This window comes from Stenella coeruleoalba (assembly GCF_951394435.1).
Source record: "Stenella coeruleoalba genome assembly, chromosome: 4".
Classification (NCBI taxonomy): domain Eukaryota; kingdom Metazoa; phylum Chordata; class Mammalia; order Artiodactyla; family Delphinidae; genus Stenella; species Stenella coeruleoalba.
This window is the reverse complement of record NC_137149.1, coordinates 144831913-144848622: the sequence shown is the minus strand read 5'-3', so window position 1 is coordinate 144848622 and position 16710 is coordinate 144831913. Positions and strand designations below refer to the sequence as shown.

Sequence of the window (16710 nt, the reverse complement as noted above, 5' to 3'; positions counted from 1 at the left end):
TGTGAGTCTCAGAAGGCTGAGCAAGAGATTCTCCTTTTGTCTGAATTCAGAATTGGTCTTAGATCTGGGGAAGCAGCTAAGCCTGCAAGTGACCATCAGTCATCCCTATTATTGGGGACAGGCAGGTACCCTAGGGAACAGAAACAGGTATCGATTTGGACGCATGCTCTGCCATCACACACACACACACACACACACACACACACACACACACACACGATGGGGGGGTATGCAAAGAGGAGGGTTTGAAAACACCAAAGGTATACTAGATGCTACATGTCACTAAAGATTTTCTACTTAATTTCATTTGGGTAAACGTAGGAATAAGCTTCACGACTGTGATTTGAGGAAATGAAAGTAAATGCTTTTTAAAAATTACCTAAATGTATCATAATATAACTAATTTGTATTTTTTAATTTTTCTTCTTTTTCAGTTTTACTCTTCCTTGTTCCTTTCACTTTTCTTATTCTCTTCCAACTTAGTGTCTTTTCTCTTTGTAAAAAAGTATGTGACATTGAGCTATTTAAAAGTAAATATCATCATTCTTATTTAAAAGGAATATGGTAACCATAATTTCAACTTAATGTTTTTATTAGTCATTTTATAGAGGTCTATTTTTGAGTGAAATGTCAGCAACTGAATATGGATCATAAACAGAGAAAATTGGTCATTATTTCCACAATTTATTTATTTATTTATTTTTTAATTTTTTTTTTTTGCGGTACGCGGGCCTCTCACTGTTGGGACCTCTCCCGTTGCGGAGCACAGGCTCCAGACACGCAGGCTCAGCGGCCATGGCTCACGGGCCCAGCCGCTCCACGGCATGTGGGATCTTCCCGGACCGGGGCACAAACCCGTGTCCCCTGCATCGGCAGGCGGACTCCCAACCACTGTGCCACCAGGGAAGCCCTATTTCCACAATTTTTAAATAAACCTGGGTTTCTGTAACTGTGATTTCAAGATTAATTTTAAAGGAAAACTATAAATAATCTGTTTAATTTTCTCCCACATCATATAAAATAACAGAAAAAATGTCTTCATTAATCCTGCCCAAACATTCCCTATCTAGTTATTTCTGTCAACAATTCTAAAATTTTATCATAATTAACCCATATTAGCTATGAATTGACTACCACCACAATGCTCGTAAATAGAGCACATCACGTTCATTTCCCTAACTCACTTTTAATGAGTTCTGACCCCCTTTCCTGCCAAATTGGTAAGAATTTTGTGCTCGGTCTTTATTGGGATCGTGTTCTTTCTCCGAGGGCTTACAGAGTAAAGGTCACTGGGCAGACGGCACAGCCCTTGAGAGTGTGAAACTTTGGTGTTTCCCTACCCCCCTTGAGCACAAGTTGTGTGTGTGTGTGTGTGTGTGTGTGTGTGTGTGTGTGTGTGTGTTGAAAGGAGGTGCTCTGACACCTCCTCTCTGTGGTTCTTCAAAGTCAGTGGGTGCAGGGCTCTGGCCCCTGACACCACTTATCCTGCTACGAGGCTTGTATATGAACCGACTCACTCTGGTATCCAAGGCAGTCTGAACAATACAAGAACTCTTTGCAAAATGCTCCTCATGTTAACATTTTCACTTTACTGAAAGATGATTTCCTAAGCATCTAAAATCAACAAGCAGCTGAATTTTAAATAACTGCAGCTTTCTAGAATACAATCTCAAAAATCCAGTGGTTCCCCTGGGCTGGGGACTGGTTTCTAAGGTCTGACTCAGCATAACAAGTCTTCTGAGCCACGTGGCTGCTTCTCCTGGGAAGAGGAATCCACCATCTCCCTGGGGTGCTGCACCTTCTAAACGTGGAGTGTTCCCTTTGTGCTCTTCAAAAGACTCATGATATTACAGCCACCTGGCCACTTCTATAGTGAAGAGAAAGGAAAAACCAGCAAGGAGAGAACCATTGTCTAAGAAAAACAACTTCTCAGACATGACTCTTGTGTCTATGTATCTTGTGTCTATGTATAAGCGATATTATACAATATTTGTTTTTCTCTTTTTGACTTACTCCATTCTGTATGACAGTTACTAGGTCCATCCACATCTCTGCAAATGGCACTAATTAGTTCCTTTTTATGGCTGAGTAATATTCCATTGTATATATGCACCACGTCGTCTTTATCCAATCCTCTGCTGATGGACGTTTAGGTTGCTTCCGTGTCCTGGTCTACCTACCTATTTTTAATCTTATATCACAATATTCATCATGATGCATGGACTCTACAACTCCCTGCTCATCCGCCAAAACACCCCACACCCTCTTCCTACTCTTCAGCTTTGCTCCTGTCAGGAATGACCTCACCTGCTCAAATCACATCCTCCTCCAGCCTTTTACAGAAACTCTCAATCACCCAATGTGACATGGTCTCTTAGTGCTCACAACTCCCAAAACTCTGCTTTCAATATATTTCCTTGAGCCTTATTCCTCTAATTGTTTGTGTATTTGTGAAGTCAATGAGAATTGTAATTATCAGTGTACCTCATCTCTGTCACTGTATTTTAGTTTCATTTAACTTGCACAACAAGATCTCTGTCTTAGCGTCCTCCAAACACTTGGCACAGTTTTTAACACAATAGGTGAGGAATTGTTTTGAAGGGCTTTTGACCAAAAGTGAAAGGAACATCTTTCTTCTTTTGGGAGAAAAATTAAAATGACGAATAAATTTGCTTTGTAAGTAATATAAAAGGTTGAGAATTCTGAGAGAGATTTTAGTAAAAAAAGGTTCTTTTAGTAATACATTTTTAGCTTCTACTCAAGTTGACAATAGACGGTAACCAGATCTTGCCTCCCTGGTTTCTCACTTAATAGTGAGGTGTTTTAAAGGTCTATGTAAGGATTCAAGAAGGGTTCCATGGGGCAAGCCAGAAGACTGTAGTTCGTCATTAAGCACCATGGGAAAAAATCTGGTCATAGCTATTCTCCTGACGACATTTCTCTCTTCTTTTTATTCAGTATGGTTGACAGGAATGACAATCAGAACCTTTCCTTTCTCAGTTTTGGGCTTTCAGAACACGCTTCCTCTACTCCATGAAAGAGATATAAGGTAGCAAGCATGCAAAAATATCTTAAAACAAATGATGATGCACAATTATCATATAACAATTGACGATACAAAAATTTAAGAAGTATCCTATATTTCTTTAGTTAACCCTTTGCTATTTTAACTTAAATAAGCTATATCATAAGTGATATCATATGACATTTGTCTTCCTCTGTCTGACTGACTTCACTTAATATGATAAAGATCTTGGTTTCTAATACTATTCTTCAATCAAAGGAACCAAGCCTCTATAAAGAAATGCTGATCTTAGAAATAAGGTAGGAAATATACGAGATGAGCCCTCAGAATTTTGTAGTGATGGAAAGTAAGACAGTGATCAAAAAAAGAAAAACCCCACAAGGATGGTAGTATGACAAAGGGACACAGGCACTGACTGAAAGAGTTCCCAATAGCCAGAGCTGGAGAAAGTTGAGCAAAAAAATAAATAAAATAGTCCTGGATTATAACCCAAAGTATAAAATAAATGTCCATGAGCAAGTAATGATATAAATTACTGACTGAATAAATCAATAAATGGGGAAGAAGGGACAAATCTCCCATGTAAAAGAATGCAATGTTCTCCTGCGGAGGTGATCCCACCCAGAGCACGAACGTGGCTCCATCCTCCATAAAGGTATCAGGTTTGCTTTCTGAACTATGCCCAGTTTAACGATTTCAAAATGATGGCAAGAAGCGACATTGAATAAATCACTGAGACTGATTCTTAACTGTCTATGGACACTTACTCGATAAATCCTCCCCATCGCACTTTGACAGTTTAAAACCTGTGCTCTGTTTTTACTTACAGAAGGACCTGCTGGAACACTATGCATCCTTCCTGGGCTTCTTCCAATAAGTACTGTAAATATACAGTATTTTCATAGACCTGTATACATTAGGTATCACACAGAATTGAGTTCAAAATAATATTGGCTATTGTATATCATGCAGTAAATCCAGCTACTTTCTAGTTTCCTTATCTTTTTACTGTCATTCTTTTACTACAGTTTCTCCAATTTGGAGAAATCATTAAGTAATCTTACCAGACACATTTTAACCATGTCTCTTTGCCTGCTCCCAATTCCTTAATGGCAAATGTTTGCTAATCAATAATACATGATATGATGCAGACACAAGCTCAGGTCCTAAACCTCAAATTCAGGTTTATCTTGGGCAGCTGAGATAGATACCTCTGAATAAGACAGTCTGGGTAAAACCATTTTCTTATGAAAATGTTTCTGTATAAACAGCCTGGCTTAGTTTTTTAGGCACTTAGGAAAAAAACACCAAACCTGAGTTGCACCTTTTTAATTAGAAACACCTCTTGCCCAGCTGGCCAGTAACTGACCCTGAAGGGAATGACCGCAATCCAGCTCTCGTCCCTGTGAGAACTGCGAGGTCCTGCCACCACAGAATGTCCTGGCCCTGGGAACAGAGCAGCTGTGGCAGATTACAGAGATGCTGCTCTCCAGGCTGGGAGCATGTGGGGGTGCAGAAGAAACCTCCTGTCCACCAGAGGGAACCTGTGGGCCCAGTTTTTCCCGCAGTCACCACCACGTGGCAACACCGGCAGATTTACCTCCACAGATTTCTAGCTCAATCAGACCCTAAGGGTTGGGGCCAAAAGCATGTTAACCCAGTTTAGGGGACAGCTGAGATTTTGTTTGTCAGATTTCACCACTGAAATTTATTCTTCCTTTCTCCCTCTTCCATACTGTACTTTTTAGAAGAAAGTGTGATAGGGAGCCTTTATTGAGTAAGAGTCAATAGAAAGTTAATCAGTCTCAGCGATTTTTTCAATGTCGTTTCTTGCCATCATTTTGAAATCGTTAAACTGGGCATAGTTCAGAAAGCAAACCTGATACCTTTATGGAGGACGGAGCCACATTCGTGCTCTGGGTGGGATCACCTCCGCAGAAGAACATTACATTTTCTCTCAAAGACAAAATGCTTGTAGGTTTTGCCTCTTTACTTTGTATTTACTTTTAAAGTTGCACTTGTTCACCTACCAGTGCTTATGAAATCCTATATTTGGGATGTTTTTTTCTATAATAAAATGTTATCATTTGTGAATTAAAAAACCCTCAGCTGTGTGATCAAGGTCAAGGTCGACAGTGATAAATCATGGTGTCATGCACCCTTTATTATGTAAATCACGATAATGTGTACACTTATGATGTGATGAAATGGCGCTTTACCTCTGTGACCTTCCTCCTAAAAAACCCATAACTCCAACCTAATCATAAGACAAACACCAGACAAATCCCGGTTGGGAGACCTACTACAAAATATCTGAACAGTTCTCATCAAAACTGTCATGATCATCCAAAAAAAAAGGGAAGTCTGAGAAATTCTCACAGCCAAGAGGAACCTGAATAGACATGACAACTAAATGTCATGTGGTATCCTGGAGAAAAAGGATGTTAGGTTAAAACTAAGGATATTGGAATAAAGTGGACGTCAGTTAATGTATCAATACTGGTTCATAAATTATAACAAATGAACCATATGTATGTAAGATACTAATTATAGGGGAAACTGGATGAAGGTGTACAGAAACTCTCTGTACTACGTTTACAATTTTTCTGTACAACTAAAATTGTTCTAAAATAAAAACGTTAATTAAAAAAATACCCTGGCCTGTTTCTGCAGAATTATATAAATACTGCTCATTCTAGCTTCAATTATTCCTAGATGTTGTTAAGGTGAGTACAATTTCTTTTTTAACATCTTTATTGGAGTATAATTGCTTTACAATGGTGTGTTAGTTTTTGTTTTATAACAAAGTGAATCAGCTGTACATATACATATATCCCCATATCTCCATTTTTTACAGTATTATGTCTCTGTATTTTATCATCATCCAAAGCAAAATACAGGAAGGGGAACTGATGCCTCCTGGATCAGTACGTCCTACAGGTCTAGTAGACAGTGATACACAGACCAATGATGGGAACCTCCAAGGCTCCCAGACTGTGGACTACTCTCACGAGACTATCCAGTGTCACATGAGCAACATCATCCTCCACCTTCAAACTCTCCCCTGTACCACAGGACGTTCTGCTGATGGAACCTCTTGCCAGAAGAGTCCTGGTTTACAATCTGTCAGTGACAAGTAATGGCAGCAGACGTTTTCCTGATTTGTGGGCCCCCTGTCCTTCCAAATATTCTATAGGTATCCAATTCTTTGTATTAAATTTATTCCCATTTCAAATATGTTGAATGGTGATTGTTTTACTAACCAAACACTGGCTAATTCAATTTGTTAGTAATTTGGTCGATGTATATAGCTATCTTGTTTTCAGGGTCATTTAATTTCCAAATACACTGCCTCACAATCTAGTACTAATTTATTATATTTCCATACCAAAAAAGATTATTCAATCTGATATACAGGAGACTGATATACTATTGAGATAGCTCATAATTCACTCACTCTTTCAGTCCAAAGATGGTGATTCTGGCCCACATAAGTTTTAACCCAATCTCTATGTGATCATTCTGAGTTGTACCATTTACTTTAATAAAGACCTCTGATATACAAGAAAATAGTAAAATCTCAAACCAAGTTAGAATTGTTCCGTATTTTCCCACTGTCAGAGATGCATCCAACATGGCACTCAGAGTCCCATGGAGTAAAACTAGGTATTTTTACAAAATCATCTTAAGTATATTCCAGAATTCTTGAATTAAGCTAGAAAATAAACTCAGCATAGATGGGTGGTAGACACCTCAACAGTGCTAATAGGTGCAGCGTTCCCAAATAAAACAAACATGTTAGAACAAAAATCCAATCAGTCCATGGCTAGGCTCCCCTGGAAAGCCATGTCTTTATGAGAGACCAGGGTGTGTTTAGTTATCCTGCAGACATCTGTATAAGAAAATAAGTTGTATTCATAAATCCCAGTTCCAAAGCATGCAGAATAGGTAAAGTGTGTGTCAGCTTTTGAGCAATAATAACCATCATCTGAAGAAGGAAGAGAGGGGAGAAGGAAGGATTAAAGAAAGAAAAAGTGAAAAGAAATGTACATAAGGGAAAATAGAAATTGAACAGTTGGAGAGAGGAAAAGAATGAAGGAAATACACAAAGATAGATAAGTAGATAGATAGATAGATAGGCAATATTTTCTTTATCTCTGTAGTAAATTTTTTTCTTAAGAGCATTCTTGACTCAAGCTAAGACCTCACTTACTCTACCTAAGATAAACATCATTAACTTCATTTCTATAGTACTACATGAATTTCCCAGAAAAGTTTGCCTGCACAAATTCTAGCATGCAGAATTATTTGGTATGCAAATTATATATTATATATCAATTATAAGTTATGAAATTGGACGACTGAGAATATACAAGATAACTTTTGCCACATCTGTGTCTGCTACAAAATAGGCACTCAGAATTTTGATACGAATAAACACTTCTGATTGCAACATTAATTAAAATACCTAAATTTATTGTATACTTATTATAACTGAGGCACTTTAGAATCATTATCTTGTGTAAGTCTTAAAGCTGTCATTTAAGGTAGGTTGTACTATTACTCCCTTTATACAAGTATGAAACATGATACTAAGAGGTTGACTAACACAAACACACAATCCACACACACACACTTTTTTTGGTCTAAGAAAAGACTATAGAATCTATCTTTGAAAAGATGCAGACTTAAGACAAGCCAAACTGTCCAGCCTGCAAAAAATGGCTACAAAATTAGATGAAGTTCCATTAAATGACATTAGACTACTATTATGCTCTTCACACCACTGTTCAGTGAAGAACTTACCACTAGAATTCTAGAGAACCAAAAAGAGTTAAACAGCAAATCAGTTAATTTATAACTATAATAAATAACAACTTAGCCTCCAGATAGGAAAATTTGATTCTACTACTCTTATTTTTTTCTTTCAGTTTGGAATAGTACAATTAAGCTAGACTTCTAAAAGCCATCAAAACCTCCCCCATTCTCTCTTCTGTATTTTTGTAAAAATGGAGTTCTGACTGTTCTTTGGGAGAATTAGAACTTATTGCACAAGTTTCACATATTTCTGAAGCTTGGAATGCGCAGACATAGTTCACATTTACTTCGAAGTATTTTAGTTTTTACCTCTCCCATTTTTTTTCCAAGTCCTCTTTTCCAGAATATAAATTACTTATAGCAGCAGACCTGAAGCACCAAGTGTTCTGTTTCATCCTAATTGCTGTGATAATTTGTCCTATTTATTTAGATAAGATGAATCACACGTTAGAAATGTGATGTTTGCGTGTGTGTATAAATTTAGCATGAATCGATGTCCTAGATTTGCTAAGGAAGAGACAATATCCTGAAATTGTCATCCCATCTTATCACAGACTTAACGTTACTTTGACACGTCAAAAATACTGCAGTATCCTAGTCAAGCTTGCCTGAAACACTCCGCTATTACCATTTAGTTTCTCTCAAGTTAAGTTACTAGGTAAATAGCATGAGTTCCAGTGATCTACCCATGATGTCTTTTCTGGGTTCATCAGAAACTCCCTAGAGCAGAATTTCTGCTAATAGAGAGGTAATCCTAATGGATTTTGAAATCTCTTGAATAAAAAAACCAGGGATTCAATCAGAGATTGTCAATACCGTGAAGCCACACAAGGAAGGATGGACATTTAAACTAGGCAATGGAGTTTGAGGAAAGCTGAATAGGAATAAATCCTCTTTTATTTCATCAAAACTCTTATTGGTCTTTGCAGTTGTTGTTCTACTAACAAAAGGAAAAAAGTACAATGCCTTTTAGATTTTTACTGTTTTAAAATGCCCTTAAAAGGAAGCCAAAGATTTTTCCTATGTTTTCTTTGAAGGGAAAGAAAAATTAACATTAATTCTATCTATACCAGACAGATATCTTTGCAAACAATTGTAGTGCAAGAGGTTTCTGCACCTCGCCATTCACTTTACAACAGAATGTACCTTCTTTTTTTTAAATTAACCTTCCTTTAATTTTTAAATATTGTTCATAATTTTTAAAAATTATATTTTAGTTTTATTTCATCAAAACTCCTTCCTTTTATTCCTTCATTCCTCCCTCAGAGATGTGTCGTTTCCACCACTCCTGTTTTTTCCTTCATTCCTCCATCTGAGATTTGTCATTTCCACCACTCCTACCGTAGGCAGTGAGGTTAGTGTTAACACCTTAGCTTCTCAGAAAAAGCAAAAATTCTTTCTTATTGTTTTGTTAAAATATAAAGGACTAAACATTAGACGACTGCCGAATAATAAACATACACTAGTAATATTAAGTCCTTTAGGTATCCTCTGGAGACCCAGAACTAATTTGGAAATCTTTTTCATCTCTGATGTAAAACTTGGCTACTTCAGTTTCCCAGAGAGTTTGGTGCCTAAAAATGGCTGGGGAGAGAAATAAGGCTTGATGCTATGGTCTGCTCTGGAAACGTACTCTGAAACTTTCCCAGGGCTACTTCTAACAGGCTGGGGTTGGACATGAGCAATGTTTTCTGAGTTCGAAATAGGAACTGACACACGGTATGAATTATTTAGGCCTTAAGTTAGCAATTTTAGTTGCAGCTGTTGCAAACAACGTCTCCTTTTTTAAAGTCAATTAGCAAACGTAAAAATCAAAGTGTGGTCGGTGTTGATGGAACGCACTAGCACATCTGATTAACCCCTAGTTTTTAGAGAGGTCTAACCTTGTTTCCATTCCACGGGACCGTCTCATCAGTGGGTAACTTTAATGTCAGAGATAAGCAAGGAAAAAAGCACCACAAGCAAGAATGGTGAGGACACGTTAAATTTTTTAAAGTTTGAAGGAATCGCAGGAGGGAAATTGACTTAGACATTCTCCATCCTTAGTTTGTAGTCTGGCCAATTTTAACCAGAAAGGACTAAACACCATCAGCCGAGCCCTGCTGGAATACATGTGGTCAAGCATAGGATTCTCACACCATTCCCCAAGGAGTTTGGTCTTTGCAGTTGTTCTATTAACAAAAGGAAAAAAGTACAATGCCTTTTTGCTTTTTGTTATTTTAAAATGTCCTTAAAAGGAAGCCAAAGATTTCTCTCATGTGCTTCCTTTGAAGGGAAAGGGAAATTAACAATTAATATTGATTCTATCTATACCAGACAGATATCTTTGCAAATAATTATGGTGAAAAAGGTTTATGCACCTAGCCATTCACTTAGAAAGTACCTTCTTTGTTTTTTTTAAGTAACGTTCTTTTAAATTTCAAAACTTATTCATAATTTTTTAAAATGATATTTTCCCCAATAAAAGTAACTTTGCAGATTTTCTATATCAGAAACCATTTTTGATAACAATTTACAGCTGGTAAAACTAAAGTAAAACGAGGTCAAATGCCTTGTCCCAAAAGAATACTGAATTAGTTAGTGTCAGAAATAGAAACCAAGTCTCATGATTCTCTATCCAGTATTCCAGCTCACTCTGAAAGTCTGAATTATTAAAAATAGTTTTAGGGAAGAAGTACTCTTATGGGGCCTATACAGTTGAAATAAGACAATTGCCCCTGTGTTTAGCTGCAGTGGAACAAGAATTTGATTATGCATTCCTTCTATAGAAAGGCATTATAAAGCTATTTAAACACTAGCTTCAGGAGGATACATAAAGTTTGTTTTCTTTAATCACAATAGCGATCCCAGTCAAAGCAGCTGCATAACATCTGCAGCGACAATGTGTTAAAACTCACAAAATGCATTACCTATAATACGAGGTCACTGACATTTTATAGGTGAGGAAAATGAGGCTAAGAAAAGAAGATTAAATACATTCCCTAAGTCAAGCTGCTGGAAAATGACATCTTTGTGACTTGGACCTATTGGGAGTTTAAGTCTCATTGTGTGCTCTTACTGAGTAGAATACTCATTTACCTGTTTTATAATGAAGATCACAAGAGCAATAATAAGACTAACTTATAAATGATATAAAAATCATTAAGGCAATTTACACGTAGAGATAATGTTTGCAATTTGTCAACGTTTGTTCAATCTATAACAGGATGGCAAAAAAATTTTTTAATTCATTCATGCAATGTCAGACTTTAAAAAGTTATAGAAGCAATCATATTTCCAAAGAAAAATAAATTATGAGTGGAGTAACAGTCCACAGGGACATTTATTTCAACCAACACTTATTGAGCACTACCATACGCCAGGTAGCAGCCTCACATGGCCCTCAGGAGACCTGAGACCCTTACCAGGACTTGGGTCTGTTTTACCTCCTCTGACATGAGGATACACCTAGGTATGGTAACATTAACACAAATTATCACTAGGGAAGCTGGTCCAAATGAGGCATCAAGTCAGAAAGGGACAAATAATTATTAAGTCAAAATTCTAAGGTAAGAGTCTTGGCAGGCTGGCCAGGCTTCGGCAAATTTAAGCAATGTCATAACAGCCTTTTTACCCAATGAGATAGAAGCATGAAGAAGATTAGTTAATCCAAAGTTACTTAAAATAGGTATTATCAAAAGAGAGATATAGGGCTTCCCTGGTGGCGCAGTGGTTGAGAGTCCACCTGCTGATGCAGGGGACACGGGTTCGTGCCCCGGTCCGGGAATATCCCACATGCCGCAGAGCGGCTGGGCCCGTGAGCCACGGCCGCTGAGCCTGCGCATCCGGAGCCTGTGCTCCGCAACAGCAGAGGCCACAGCGGTGAGAGGCCCGCGTACCGCAAAAAAAAAAAAAGATAACAAGTGTCAGCAAGAATGTAGAGAAAAGGGAACCATCATACACTGTTGATAGGAATGAAAATTGGTACAGCCAATATAGAAAATAGTTTGGAGATTTCTCAAAAAAGTTAAAAATAGGACTACTATATGATCCAGCAATCCCACTTCTGAGTATATATTCAAAGGAAATGAAATCACTATCTCAAAGAGATAGCTGCACTTCTGTGAAAATTGAAGCATTATTCACAATAGCCAAGATATGGAAATACCTAAATGTCAATGGGTGAATGGATAAGGAAAATGTGGCGTATTAACAGGCACACTTTGGAGATATTTCAAGTTAAGTTCTGGACCACAGCAATAAAGCAAATATTGCAGTAAAGCAAGTCACATGAATTTTTTAGTTTCCCAGTGCATATAGGAGTTATGTTTACACTACAATGTGGTCTATATATGTAATATTATTCAGTCTTTAAAAGGAAGGTTCACACCAGTCAGAATGGCTATCATCAAAAGGCTACAAATAACAAATGCTGGAGAGGGTGTGGAGAAAAGGGAGCCCTCCTACACTGTTGGTGGGAATGTAAACTGGTGAAGCCACTATGGAGAATGATATGGAGATTCATTAAAAAACCAAAAATAGAGTTGCCATATAATCCTGCAATCCCAATCTTGGGCACATATCTGAAGAAAATGCAAATTCAAAAAGATGTTCAATGCTCATTGCAGCTCTATTTACAATAGCCAGGACATGGAAGCAACCTAAGTGTCCATCAACAGATGAATGGATAAAGAAGATGTGGCACCTATATACAATGGAATATTAGCCATAAAAAGAAACGAAACTGAGTTATGTGTAGTGAGGTGGATGGACCTAGAGTCTGTCATACAGAGTGAAGTAAGTCAGAAAAACAAATACTGTATACTAACACATATATATAGAATCTTTAAAAAAAAAATGGCTCTGAAGAACCTAGGGGCAGGATAGGAATAAAGATGCAGACATAGAGAATGGACTTGAGAACATGGGGAGGGGGAAGGGTATGCTGGGACGAAGTGAGAGAAGTGGCATGGATATATATACACTACCAAATGTAAAATAGGTAGCTAGTGGGAAACAGCTGCATAGCACAAGTCGATCTGCTCAGTGCTTTGTGTCCACCTATAGGGGTGAGATAGGGAGGGTGGGAGGGATTTGTTAGAGGGAGGACATATGAAGATATATGTATATGCATAGCTGCTTCACTTTGTTATACAGCAGGAACTAACACATCATTGTAAAGCAATTATACTCCAATAAAGATGTTAAAAAAAAGATGTAAAATGTGTCAACAAATATATAAAACATAGGTAGGGGTGTGAGTGAAAAGATAATGCTTTGGAACATGTTCAGATTTAAATTGCTACCAACTTAAAACAGGCATGTCGTTATATAGGACATCCTATGTGAACATTACAGTAACCACAGGAAAAAAACATACAGTAAATACACAAAAGAAAATGAGAAAAATATCTAAATATAACACTAAAGAACACAAAGGAAGAAATAAAGAGAAGAGGAAAAGAAGAAAGAGACTTCTAAAACAGCCAGAAAAAATTATCATAATGGCAATAAATACATACCTATCAATAGTTACTTTAAATGTAAATGGATGAAATTTGTTAAAAGACACAGAGTGGCTGAATAGATTTAAAAAAAAAAAAAAGAAAAAAGACTGATATACATGTTGCCTACAAGAGATTCACTTCAGAAGACAGGATGGACACAGACTGAAAGTAAAGGTATGGAGAAAAATATTCCATGCAAATGGAAGTGAAACGAAGTCTGGAGAGGCTATACTCATGTCAGACAAAATACACTTTAAAACAAACACTGTAATAAAATACAGAAAGGTCACTACATATTGATAAAGGGTTCAATCCAGCAAGAAGATATAACATTTATAAATGTATGTGCACCCAACAGAGGAGCACCAAGAGATATAAAATAAATATTAACAAAGTGAAAGACACAAATAGAAAGCAATACAATAATAGTAGGGAACTTTAACACCCCACTTACATCAATGGATAAATTATCCAGACAGAAAATCAATTAGATAATATTAACTTAAATAGCACATTAAACCAAATGAATATATATATATGTATATATATGAAGTTCAGTACATTCTATACAAAAGCAGCAGAATACACATTCTTCTCAAGTGTACATGGAACATTCCCCAGGATAGATCCCATGTTAGATCACAAGTCTCAATAAATTCAAGAAGGTTGCAACAATATTAAGCATCTTCTTTGACCATAAAAGTATAAACTAAAAATCAAGCACAAGAAAAAATGGGAAAAAAACACAAAAATGTGGAGATTAAACAACATGCTACTAAAAAACCAATGGGTATCAAAGAAATCAAAGGAAAAATCACAAAAGCATCTAGTGAAAAATAAAAACAGAAATATGAAATACCAAAATCTAGGGGGTACAGCAAAAGTGGTTCTAAGAGGAAAGTTCATAGCAATACAGGCCTACCTCAAGAAACAAGAAAAATCCCAGATAAACAATCTAACTTTACACCTTAAAAAACTAGAAAAATAAGACAAAGCCCAAAATTAGTAGAAGGGAAGGAAATAATAAAGATCAGAGAGAAAGTATATGAAATATAGAGACTAAAAACAAAAAATAGAAAAGGTCAATGAAACTAAGAGCTGATTCCTTGAAAATACAAACAAAATTGACCAAACTTTAGTAAGATTAATCAAGAAAAAAAATAAAGAGGACTCAAATAAATAAAATCAGAGATGAATAAGTTACTATTAACATCACAGAAATACATAAATCGTAAGAAACTGCTGTGAACAATTATACATCAACGAATTGGACAACCTAGGAGAAATGGATAAATTCCTAGACACATTCAATCTTCTACGACTGAATCATAAACAAATAGAAAATCTGAGTAGACTGATTACTAGTAAAAAAAATTGAAACAGTAATTTAAAATCTTCCAACAAACAAAAGCCCAGGACCAGACGGCTTCATTGGTGAATTCTACAAAGCATTCAAAGTAGATTTAATACCTATTCTCAAACTCTTCCAAAAATTTGAAGAGAGTGAAAACCTTCCAGATATATTTATGAAGGCAGTGTTACTATGATACCAAAACCAAACAAGGACACCACAAAACAAAAATCTTCAACAAAACATTAGCAATCCAAATCCAACAATACATAAAATGGGTCATACACAATGATCAGGTGGGATTTATTCCAGGAATTGAAGGATGATTGAAAATCTGCAAATTATTCAATGTGATACATCATATTAACAAAATGAAGAATAGAAATCTTATGAGTATCTCAATAGATGCAGAAAAAGCACTGGACAAAATTCAACCTCCATCTATGATAAAATTTCTCAATAAAGTATGTGTAGAGGGAACATACCTCCAAATAGGCCATATATGACAAACTCACAGATAACATAAAACTCAATGGTGAAAAGCTTTTTCTCTAAGATCAGACACAAGACAAGGATGCCCACACTTGCCACCTTCATTGAACATAGTACTGGAAGTCCTAGCCACAGCAATCAGGAAAGAAAACAAAATAAAAGGAATCTAAATTATAAAGGAAGAAGTAAAATTATCACTAGTCTCAGATGACATGATTTTATATATAGAAAACCCTAAAAAGTCCACCAAAAACTGTTAGGATTAATAAAGGAATTCAATAAATTTACAGGATATCAAATCAATACACAGAAATCTGTTGCAGTTCTAGACACTAATAATGAACTATCAGAGAAAACAATCCCATTTGCAATTGCATCAAGAAGAATAAAATACCTAGGAATAAATTTAACTAAGGAAGTGAATGACTTGTACACTAAAAACTATAAGGCACTGATGAAAGAAATTGTAGAAGACACAGATAAATGAAAAGATATTCCACGTTCATGGATAGGAAAAATTCATATTGCTAAAATGTTCCTACTACCCAAAGCAATCCAGATTCAATGCAACCTCTATGAAAATTCCAATGGTGTATTTCACAGAACTAGAACAAATAATTCTAAAATTTGTATGGAACCACAAAAGATCCTGAAGAGCCAAAACAATCTGAGAAAGAAGAATAAAGCTGAAGGTATCACAATCCCTGATTTCAAACTATACTACAAAGCTACAGTAATCAAAACAGTATGGTACTAGCATAAAAACAGACACACAGATCAATGGAACAGAATTGAGAACCTAGAAATAAATCAGCACATATACAGACAATTAATTTAGGACAAAGGAGCAAAAAACATACAATGGAGAAATGATAGTCTCTTCAATAATTGATGTTGGGTTAAGTGAACAGCCATATGCAAAAGAATGAGACTATACCACTATCTTACACCATACACAAGAATTAACTCAAAATAGATTAAAGTTGTAAGTGTAAGACTGGAAACCATAAAACTCCGAGAAGAAAACATAGGCAGTACACTCTTTGACATAAGTCTTAGGAACATTTTTTTGGATCTGTCTCCTCAGGCAAAGGAAATAAAAGCAAAAACAAACAAACAAGACCTAATCAAACTTTAAACATTTTGCACAGTGAAGTAAACCATCAACAAAATGAAAAGAGAACCCACTGAATGAGAGAAAATAATTGCAAATGATATGTCTGATAAGGGGTTAATATCCAACATATATAAAGCGCTCATACAACACAATATCAAAAAACAAACAACTAGATTTAAAAATGGACAGAGGATCTCAATAGACAATTTTCCAAAGAAGACATACAGATGACCAACAGGCACATGAAAAGATGCTCAACATCGCTAATCATCAGAGAAATGCAAATCAAAACCGCAATGAGATATCACCTCACACCAGTCAGAATGACTATTATCAAAAAGACTAGAAATAACAAATATTGGCCAGGATGTGGAGGAAAGAGAACCCTCGTACACTGTTGGTGGGAATGTCAATTATGCAG

At 36.3% G+C, this 16710-nt stretch overlaps 1 protein-coding gene across 3 annotated transcripts in view; it reads right to left on the bottom strand.

The window, feature by feature from the left end:
• The window catches only part of FSTL5 (follistatin like 5), a 1111808-nt gene that overhangs the window by 1084963 nt on the left and 10135 nt on the right, over positions 1–16710 (bottom strand). The window lies entirely within an intron of this gene.